The sequence below is a fragment of the Stegodyphus dumicola genome, chromosome X1 (assembly GCF_044657685.1).
Source record: "Stegodyphus dumicola isolate Sdum_Otavi_A_Nest chromosome X1, ASM4465768v1".
In the NCBI taxonomy this organism is placed as follows: Eukaryota; Metazoa; Arthropoda; class Arachnida; order Araneae; family Eresidae; genus Stegodyphus; species Stegodyphus dumicola.
In genome coordinates, this window is record NC_140780.1 from 50772191 (window position 1) to 50782759 (window position 10569).

At 33.0% G+C, this 10569-nt stretch overlaps 1 protein-coding gene across 1 annotated transcript in view; it reads right to left on the reverse strand.

The window, feature by feature from the left end:
• Positions 1-7691, reverse strand: part of LOC118180907 (uncharacterized) — a 61425-nt gene extending 53734 nt beyond the window's left edge. The window contains exon 1 of the mRNA XM_035349983.2: positions 7517-7691. The gene's annotated coding sequence lies outside the window, so the exon portion shown is untranslated. The remainder of the gene's footprint in view (positions 1-7516) is intronic.
• Positions 7692-10569: the final 2878 nt, after the last annotated feature.

Genomic DNA, 10569 nt, shown 5'->3' on the forward strand with positions numbered 1-10569 from the left:
GATGTCATTTATGTGTGATGTATATCCCTTGAACAAATTTTAATTTAAAAAGATATTTTGTTATATACATTCAAGAAGAAAAGTACGGCCCATGTGCTTAAGCTGAATGAAACAGACGAGTCCATTTTCATCTAGTTGCATATTATAAGCAACCTACTCGAATTTACTAGCATTACCAGAATATTTATCTCTACAAAAGTGTATGATTAATAGTTTTAGAGTTCTAGCATAAACTGTCCATTTTCCTCAGATTAAACTCTGCGCATTCCAGAAGGGCTTATCTTAGGAACCGTTGAAGCAATACAACATTAGTGGCAACTATTTTTAAGAACAAATACAAAAAAATAATTTTTTGATATCCGGTACAGAAGGGTGCTTTTACCAATCAATTGCTAGTAGATTGGTTAATTAAAATCGAAGGGAAAAGGAAGAGTCACAGGAACTTAAGATCCCAGTCAAGTTACCAAGTGGTAAATGGCAGCATAGCTCTGCGCGAAAGTAGTCTGGTAATTTGTTCAAAATGCAAATTACTTCAGAATGTGCCGAGTGTGATAAGGACTTGTCATGTTAAACAGTCTGCACATCTGAACGATTAAACCTTCCCTTCTCTACTCTTTGTCGTACAAAGTAGATCGTGGAAATTTTAATGTTAGATTGGATTGGATTATCTGATTATGGCAAAGAATATGAAAGCTGTATACCTAAATGGAGAGACATCTTCGTCGATGACTTTCTAAGGAACATTGTTTCGTAGTTACCTTACACATGAAAACTTCCTTTCGCCCCGATTCGAACCCTGGTCGAATTACCAGTGTTCAGCGATATTATTCATTAGGCCACTGCAGACAATTTTCGTGTTGGAGAATTTGGCTGAAAACAATTTCTAAAGGAAATTTAACAACAAATGCGTTTTTCTGTTACGTGTATGTCCCTTGCATATTCCCTTGCATAACCTAATAATATTATGAAGGAAACTAAGATTTTTTTTTTTTTTCATTTACTTTTTTTCATATTTCTGCACAACATTAACGAAACGGATTGAAAACGGCACAACGTTAACGAAACAGGGTTCATCCAAACAGGTTGAAAAAAGTTTTACATTTCAAGTAAAATTTCGGCGATTCTAGCAAAATTTAATCCCATTTTAAAACTTCGTAACGGTCAAGAAAATTTGTTGTTCAAATATCTGAGAATGACAGTCAAACATAAAATAAACTATTTTGTCGTTAATTACAATCCAGTTTTGTTCATATTAAATTAATATTACGAGTTACTGCATGATCAGTTAGCGTTACGAACTTGAAACTTAAGAACTTTAGCGTTTTGACTTCTGATTGATTTCTGCTTTAGTTTCAGGAGGTATTATAAACCAGTTATTGTTTCACATGTTTAGGAGCGATAAAGAAATCTTAGAGTAAAAAATTCCACAGTAAAAGATTTTTCTTTCTCACGTGTGAGCTTTATAATTATCATTATTACACATTCCCACACCAAAAAGAAAAAAGTAACAATATCGTATAAGAACGCAAAAATTTATCTTTTGAGGCCATTATGAATGCTTCTCACGTATTTTATTTACATTTAATTACCTATGTGATTTAACCCAACATATTGCAGCATCGCTTATTATGTACCCCGACGATAGAAAAAAATGATCTTGAAATTATTATTGAACCTCTTTAAGCCAAGAAATCGACCAATGGGCAAAAAGCTTTATTTTCGAATAGTGGCTCATCTGTGGTAAATAGAACAAGATGATTGGTCCACTGCAAGTTCCACTTTCAGCAGAGACCTGTTCCATTCAGCCCCGCGAGGCTTCTATTGAAAGTGACAGGGAGAGGCGAATCTAAAAAGGTGATAAATCTTTTGCTGAAGATGTTAGGAGAGATATGTAACGATTTAACCTGCATTGCACAAATAAAAGGCTGAAGATTAAGAAGTTGAGCAACTGCGAACATAAATTTGATATTCACTATAGAATAATAAATCTTTGAAAAAAAAAAAAAAAAAAAAGGGTTATCTTCTGATAAGTTTAGTAAATGGGAAGATAAATTCATAAAATATGTCCAGAGTTCTTTCTAATTTTTCTTAAAGCGACATGAAACGAAATGTTAGTTAGATGGTGTGTATTTCAATTCCGCGAAATGAAATTATACCTACGCAGGACTTGCGCAGTGCATTATTTGGATCATTCTGAATACTTGTGTTGTGAGCGGGGCAGTAAAAGCACTGTTTAGTTTTTAAAGTATACTGCCACACATGCATCCAGCTTAGGAAAAAGCGTCGAATACAGAAAGCTCCTCAACCATATAATTTTTTACCGTTAATGGGTTATGAAAAATGTATCTTTTAATTTTTATTATAACTTTAGGATGCAAAAATTCAGTGCATCAGTGTGTCAATAATACAATGTGTCGTTTAGTAATATTAATATTTCTGAGCTGCTTCAGTCCTCCTTTGTTTGCAAGATATTAACAAGTTTAAAACTTTTTATTACCTTACATTCTACCCCTATGATCAAAACTAACTGAAATTTAGATTTACAATTTGGATCATCATAAATGCTGTTTTGTGCGTAGACGTTCTTCAGCCAATGGTGTGCACCAATGGTTAAAAGAAAAGTATTTTATTACATATTTAAATCTGATGTTTGAAATTCTTCACATAACGTTATTATCAACATTTACCGATAAAATTAGTATATGATTGGAACATCATACACACGGACAGTTGAACACTGACAGTTGCTTATTTGGTCGAGCCATTGGAAAACATAAAAATCTTAAAGGGGGTGTGGTGGTGTATTGAGAATACGGCAAAGCACACTAGGGCTATCTGCCTAAGGGAAGGGATGCCTTCGTGGAGGGCTTTCTAAGGGAAACTAGCTCGTATACACATTACACATGGGGAAAACCACGAAAACGCCCATGCAGCCAGCCCGTTCGCGGGACTCGAAACTCGGACCGAACTACCAGTGTTCAGCGATTTTACCGCTCCGCCGCTGGTGGGTCCAAAAATCTTAAAGAAGTCTTTCCTGTTTAAATATTTTGATTTTACTGCTTCAATGCAGGAGAAGCAGTGTCTGCTTCAATGCTTGTGCATCCATACAAGATATTCGAAAAAAGGTGGTTACAGGCTTTATTTTCTTAAATCTTGCATATGTATTTCCTATTAGCAAATTTTCTCAAAATAAAGCAAAGGATGTTTTGTAAATATACTTAATACTATGGGCTGGGCAAATTCTGTAGATATAAAAATCGAAATTTTCCATGGTCTCCGTAAAGGAAAAATTACACGTGTTAAATTGTTTTTTATGCTTTTTAATTAAATGCTTACATTTAATACGTTTAGTATTATATCCAAATTACAATTCTTTTGCATGCAAAGTTCATGAAACCATCAGAAATTCATCTTCATGAGGGCAGGGGCAAAATTAAGAACAAATACGGTGTTGGTCCCTTTTTATCCAATACGGATCGATTAATAGCCAAAGTTTTCGTTTTTGGCTTCTAAATATGGTCAAAATCTTTTCAGAACAGTTTAGTAACAGGCACTGGAAAGTGGTCTAAGTCAGTAGATTCGTTCTCGAATACCTCTGTGAATTTTTCACGTAAAGATATGAAACGTTTTGTGATGTATTTAACCTGTTAGAGCGTAACGAATATTTTACTAACATTTCTTCTGAAATATCTGTTTAAAATTTACATTAACGTAATCTCCCTACTTACCACGTTGTAACTATTTTAATAAAATTGTTTACCTTCTTTTTTGAAAATTTTGTAAATAGGAGTAAGGATATAAAGCTTGTAGCCGCCGTTTTCAAAATATGTGCATCCGAAATTCTAAGAGGGATGTAATGTCCTTAGAGACAAATTGTACTTTTGACGCACTTATAAAATTAATTCTGTCAGTTTGTCTCTTTAGATTATCTTTCACAGTTTAGCAACGCTTTTCATGATACCAGGGTGACGTCTCGAATGCGGTCAAGAGGGGGATAATTGCGAAGGGGAAAATAAGCAGGTGCATTAGGGATCATAAGCGGAGATATATTGTAAAAGAAAAGTATTTTTAGGTCTCATTCAGTATTCTACAGAGTGCTCTATTCTTCACTGTAAGTCAGTAATGTATACAAGGATGCACATGGTACTAGAATGTAAACAAATTATATAGGATGCGAAAAGTTTTGAAGTTAAAATTCCATCTAATTTATTTTAAATTTTTATTTACTATATCGATTTATTACTAATTATAATGGATTGGAATATTTGAATATGAATTACCTGAATATTTAAGAAAAATATTATGACTACGAGAATATAAAAAACATTTTTTGAATATTTGCTTTCTTGTAGAATGCAAATGAATTCATTTTTACTCGATGAAAATCAAAATTTAGTAGCTAATTAATCTGTCCTCTATCGAGCGCCTTGGTTCAATGATCCCTATTAATGTGCCTTTTTTTAAAAAAATTTAAATGCTTCAGGAATAATTAGAAAACGACTTGATTCTCTTCTTATCCTTAAATTCTTTACTAAATAAACTGCATTTTCAGCTATAATCAGGTGTAATAATTTTCTAAATATAATTCAAAGCATAAAAAAATAAGGTACATAAACGGCTTGGAAATGGAACTAGCATTGAGATTCTCTTTAAGAAATATGGTGAAGATTAAACAAAAGGTCTACGAAGCGAAGTAATTCCATAGAATATTTTCTAACTCTTTATGATTAAATTGCACTCAATTATACTTTATAAACGACATGTAAATATGATTTAATGTATATGTGCGGATGTGTTTGTGGCTCACTAGCGGCTGAGCGGTAAAGTCGTTGAACCCTGGTAGGTCGATCCGGGGTTCAAATCCCGGTGAACATGGGATGGCTGCATTGGCGTTTTCGTGGTTTTCCCCATGTGTAACGTGCATACGAGTCAGTTTTTGCTTAGAAAGTTCTCCACGAAGCATCCTTACCCTTAGGCAAATAGCCGTCGAATGCTTTGCTATAATCAAACAAACCAGATCAAACAATAGATATATAAATATGTAGATTAAACTGCTATATTTTATGTATACTTATAAAATAGTATATAAATATATATGATTATTAAAAGGAAGGAAAAGTAGGATCTTAATTGATTGTATATAATTTAATCCCTATGAAGAACCTCACAATTCTTTCTCACGTAAAGTCGTTACCCAAAAGGAGAACAAATAAAATTAAACTTCAAATACGTATACAGTACTGAATATAATACTAAAAATACAAAATATAAAAATAAATTATATATGTACGAAGCCTAACTAACCATTTATATTGATATTACGTAAATATACGTATGGTAAGGAACATTGTATAATAAAGATATTTCTCTTTGATATTTTATACCTTGTTCTATATTTTGTTCCGTTTATATATGCATATACATAGATATATATAATTTAAGGATTCCATATTAACTACTACATATAAAACCCAAAAGTGCATCAATTATGTATTTTTCATTATTATTTAACTTCATTCTGAAGAATTTTCCGCAGTCTAGTTTGCGTTATTTTATTCATAAATTCATATAGTCATTAGAAAATTAATCAAAAAGCAGCGACCACAATGTAATTGAAAAACAGTCCTTAGACGTGAAAAGGTTGACTGACATTTGGGTTATGACTGTTTTCTCAGATACTCAGCTACTTCGCATACATGTAACATAGTATTCGAAATGAAAAACTCAATATTTACTACAAATTCATTGATTTAACAAATATCTGTCTATCTACTCCTATGGCTTTAAAAGAAAAAAAGATGTTATTTGCCTTACAGTTTTTCTTTCAATAATACATTTTCATTGTACAAAATTACATTCATTCGGAGAGTTCAATTTGTATTTCCCTCTGTCTAAAATTAAATGTAGAGAAGTTAGATGTTTAAACGACACCCCCCCCCCCATTTTCTCAAGGTCCCGAGCAAGATTATCCCTCCTTTTCAGCTCCCCTCGTGATAAAATAGGTTGTAAATTTACAACTTGACCGCATATAGGCTGATTTCAATAACCAGAGCCCACCTCAAACTGCGCCGGAGGTTTTTAGTTTTTGGAATAAATCATAATTCTAGTCGGAGCGCACCGGAGCCCTACATAAGAAGGCTCCGCCACTTCTTTTATGTAACAGAACAAAAATTTCAGTAGAAATCTGATCTCGAAAATTTTATTTTTAGCAATAAACTTATATTAAAAATAGCTTATTAAATTTTAATTTATCTCTTTACATTTTAATTAATTTTAAATATTTATGTAATTATTTTAATAAATAATAATTCATTAATTATTAATTAATTATATTATTGATTAAGTATTAATTAATAAATATTAATTATTATCGTTAATTAATTTGATAATAATTAACTGTTTAATTTTTACATTATTAATGATTTTAATAATCATATTTTATTTACTCTTGTTCCTCTTTGCTAACGGTCTTCTATAGAGTCCGGCACTCCTAATTTTAGAAATTAAGCCCTGTCAGTAACCCAACTAAATAACGCAATTTCAGAGAAAGAGAAAAAAGAAACGAAGAGATGTTCCGGATGTAACAGCAGCTAATTTGATATGAACCAAAGTCTGAAAATATTGGGCTCAAAAATAGTATCAGAAGTGTTAGGTATGATTTAACAAACTCCAAAAATTTTATTATCGAGGGCCAAAAAAAATGTGTTAAAAAAAAAAAAAAAAAAAAAAAAAAAAAAAAAAAAAAACAAGATGGAATAGTTTATGATAAAACATGGAATGTAAGAATATTATCAGAAATATGCAACTATCTTTTTTTAATGAAAAATTACTTAATTTATTCCTCTTTATAATGTTTTCTATTTTACCTGAATTTATTACTTTTCCATAATGTATTTTGAAACTGAAACAACAATTTTATATGAACTAGAAAAAGTGTCGTAACAATGACTAGGAATTGATTTTCCTTTAGCATTTCACTGAATCAAATGCTGTTTTCATTCATGTAGACTTGGTACAAAAGTTTGCTGATCCTTACCTGCCGCTTCAAAAAATTCCATAATAGTTAAAATGATGTCTCTGCTATTTTTAGAATGCTGTGGATTGCTATAAAAAGCATTTATTGCATCTAAAATCAGGTTGGAGTTACGATGTAAAATTTAAAAAACTCTGAAAGAAGCTTAATATCACATTAAATTCAGAGCATTCCTTAATGATGGACAATTAACCATATTGTTGCTTTGAATGCAACTGCACAAAAGCAACTTCAAAGTTGAAAACAAAAGTTTCAATTTCAGAAACCGCTTTTAATTTTAAAAGTTACTTCAGGGAAAAAAAAAAATGATTTAGAAGTTATTTTTTCTTATAAAATAGTAAAATTCTTCCAATTACTAATGCCATTTCCGTTCCGAAGAACTTTCTATTTATATTAATTATAAGTTTATTAAAATTATTGTGTCCTTCTAATTATCCTATTAAAATAGAATGCAGAAAGTCAAAATGAAAAGTAATATCATACCGAAAGTCCCGCTTCTTGTCAGTTGTTCCTTTATAGGTTGGCTGGAAGAAAAAGTTGGCTGGAAGAAAGAAGAGCTCTAAAGACTGATGTAATGCAAGCACACTTCAACAGTGTAACAGTTGCCGAAGGAAACGGAGACGCAATAGGGGCAGTTCCACCGGTTTTCTCGAAAAGGACCCGGCGTTTTTAGAACGATGTATATATATATAATTGGAAAAGAGGTTTGGCGGGGTGGGTGTGTGCGCCGAACCTTCTTTTATGAAAGAAAGGGAAAGTGCTCATCACGCCATCTATGGGTTACTATCTGTAGACAGATCACATCCTTATTATGAAATAATTTCGACGAATTATTTCGTAAGTCTAAAATGAGAATATGCAAACAAAGACTCATTAATTGTGAAAAATCATAAAATTTCTACTCTTCCATGATGAATATAAAAATAAAGTATTTGCTTTTTTTTCCCCCCTCTTATCTTGATTCTAAACTGGTTAATAAATTATCAGATTTTATAAAAGAGTAATGTTTAAATTGTTATAATTTGCTTTGAAGTCAGAACGATAATATATGTAAAAGAGAAGAAAACCGTTGTCTTTCTTCCGGTCAGAAAGTTCTCAATATCCCACGACGTTCAAGACACGTTTTCTTATTCAGTGAACTTGTAATTTCAGAGACATTATAAGGATTTATTAAATTACACTTTTGAAGAATTATATCCAATGTAATTAGCAAAGCCGAGGAAATCATTGAAATAATTCAGGGACAATCTTAAAACGTGTAAACGAAAATAACAGAAGCAATGGTATTTGAGTACTTTTCGAGGATAAAAACATGTATTGACATTGACAAAGTAGATATATTCATCAGAGACCTTGCTCTTCACGTCTTTATTCGAAAAACAGTTTTTCGAACTAACTTATCGTAATAAATGATTCTAGAATTAGATACAGGTACAAGGTAGAAGCTAGGCCAGCACCTCCGTAGTACACAGGTAATTGAGGTATTTCTGAACCTGGCTAACTGTTAAACTTTCCACCCCAATTTTGAGGGAGAACACCCCTGGGGGGGGTCCGAGGTTCTCCCGCCCCTCCTTATTTACCATCAATCCCTTGAGAGGACTTGAGATAACTGACTTCTGAATTAATAGTATACCCAAATCATAATGAGAAAAGACTGTCCTTTGAAAAGTTCAGCAACTGATGCTTCCAAAAGTCTAATGCATGAACAAATGTCCTTTCTTAGGCGGAAGGTGTAATAAGCAAGTTTTTGGAGCTCCCGTGTAATTGAAATTGTTGCAACATTAAAATAAAAAATATATATTTTAGAAATATATGGACATGAATAAGCGTTAGATATGACAAATGTCCAGTCCGAGTCTTTGAATATGTAAAAGAACGTCTCTGATTTTGGCCCTAAGATGTCTGTTCTTTATTGCGAAGTTATATATTATATTTATTCTTTATTGCGAAGTTATTATTATATTTATAAGCAAGTTTTGGGAGCTCCCGTGTAATTGAAATTGTTGCAACATTAAAATAAAAAATATATATTTTAGAAATATATGGACATGAATAAGCGTTAGATATGACAAATGTCCAGTCCGAGTCTTTGAATATGTAAAAGAACGTCTCTGATTTTGGCCCTAAGATGTCTGTTCTTTATTGCGTATTTCCTAAAAGGTATTAGATTGTTGTTAGGCTTAATCAGATGTTTGTCGTCTGTAACATTACAGTCAAAAATGTAATGATCAGGGTCACCCCTTTCGCCACGTATGCAGAGATCCGTGGGGCACATGCCTCTGTCATGGAAGTAGGTGGGAAAAGGACCGTGCCCTGTGATTTACTGATTCAGAACATGGTCATAGTGTAGTGCCTCTTTGTCAGTTCTTGAAAAAAAATCGTGGACTCTTCTGCCCTGCAATGCAGAATCACATTCTTCTTGCAATCTTCTTGAGTGGAAAATTGCATTCAGTGTAAATTTTATATGGGACTTGGGCCAAGGGACATGAATTACCTCACTGTTGATGTTAGTCGTTGCATCCTTTGCAAGGAGTTCAGCCGTCTCGTTGCCTTCGTTCCCGTTGTGGGCTTTCACCCAATTGAGGAGAAACTGGATTTCTGGGTGGGCACTTATTGTATTTTGAATATCCTGAACCAGTTCGGTTCTTATTGTTTCTGTCCTTCAGGGCATATAATGCAGATTGACTGTCTGAATAGATAGCTATTGTCCTGAAATTATTTGATATAGCTTTATTTACTGCAGATTGAATTGCTGACAGTTCAGCTTGATAAACAGAATTTTCTGGAGATAATTTGCCTTGCCATATTGTTGGAATAGAGGAAGATGAATAGATTATTGAGGCTGCGCCCCCTTCTCCATGAATTTTAGAGCCGTCTGCAAATGCTCTTGGACATTCTTGACTATTTATTGCTGATGGGTACGTATTGATTATTAAATTACAATACTTTGCAGGATGGTAAGTCAGTTATAAGGTTGGAGACTCATACTTTAAGGCTTAAAAGGTGGTGCCGTTCAGGTAAGCATCGTCTTTCAACTGGAGTACTTTAACTTTGATCGAATACTTCGTCGCAATTAAATGAAGGGGAGGTATCCCAGTGAGATTCGAATTAGATACCGACCCTATTTAGTCTCTAGCTTAAATCCCTTAATAAAGAAATTTGTTACAGGTAATTTAACAACAGAACTTAAATATATGTAAAAGCATGGCATAATTTACGAGAAGAGAAGAACTTTTTTTCTTTCAATTGCTTGGCGCTTTATTCAATTGCCATTAGCGATGCGCCACTGCAAGAAGCGAAGGTGGAATGGAATTCATTATGGAAGCACCTAATACATAGCCACCGATGTCTCCTATGAAGGGATGGACAGTTGCCTTCTGCAAGATTCGAAGCCAGGCCCATCGCTGCAGCAATCAGGGTCATCAACCACAATACCGGCTGTGCGGCTGCAAGACGAGAACTAATGTAATAAATTTTAGAAATAATCTCTAAAACTTACATAAAGGAAATACGTAAAAATGTTCAGCGTTGAAAAA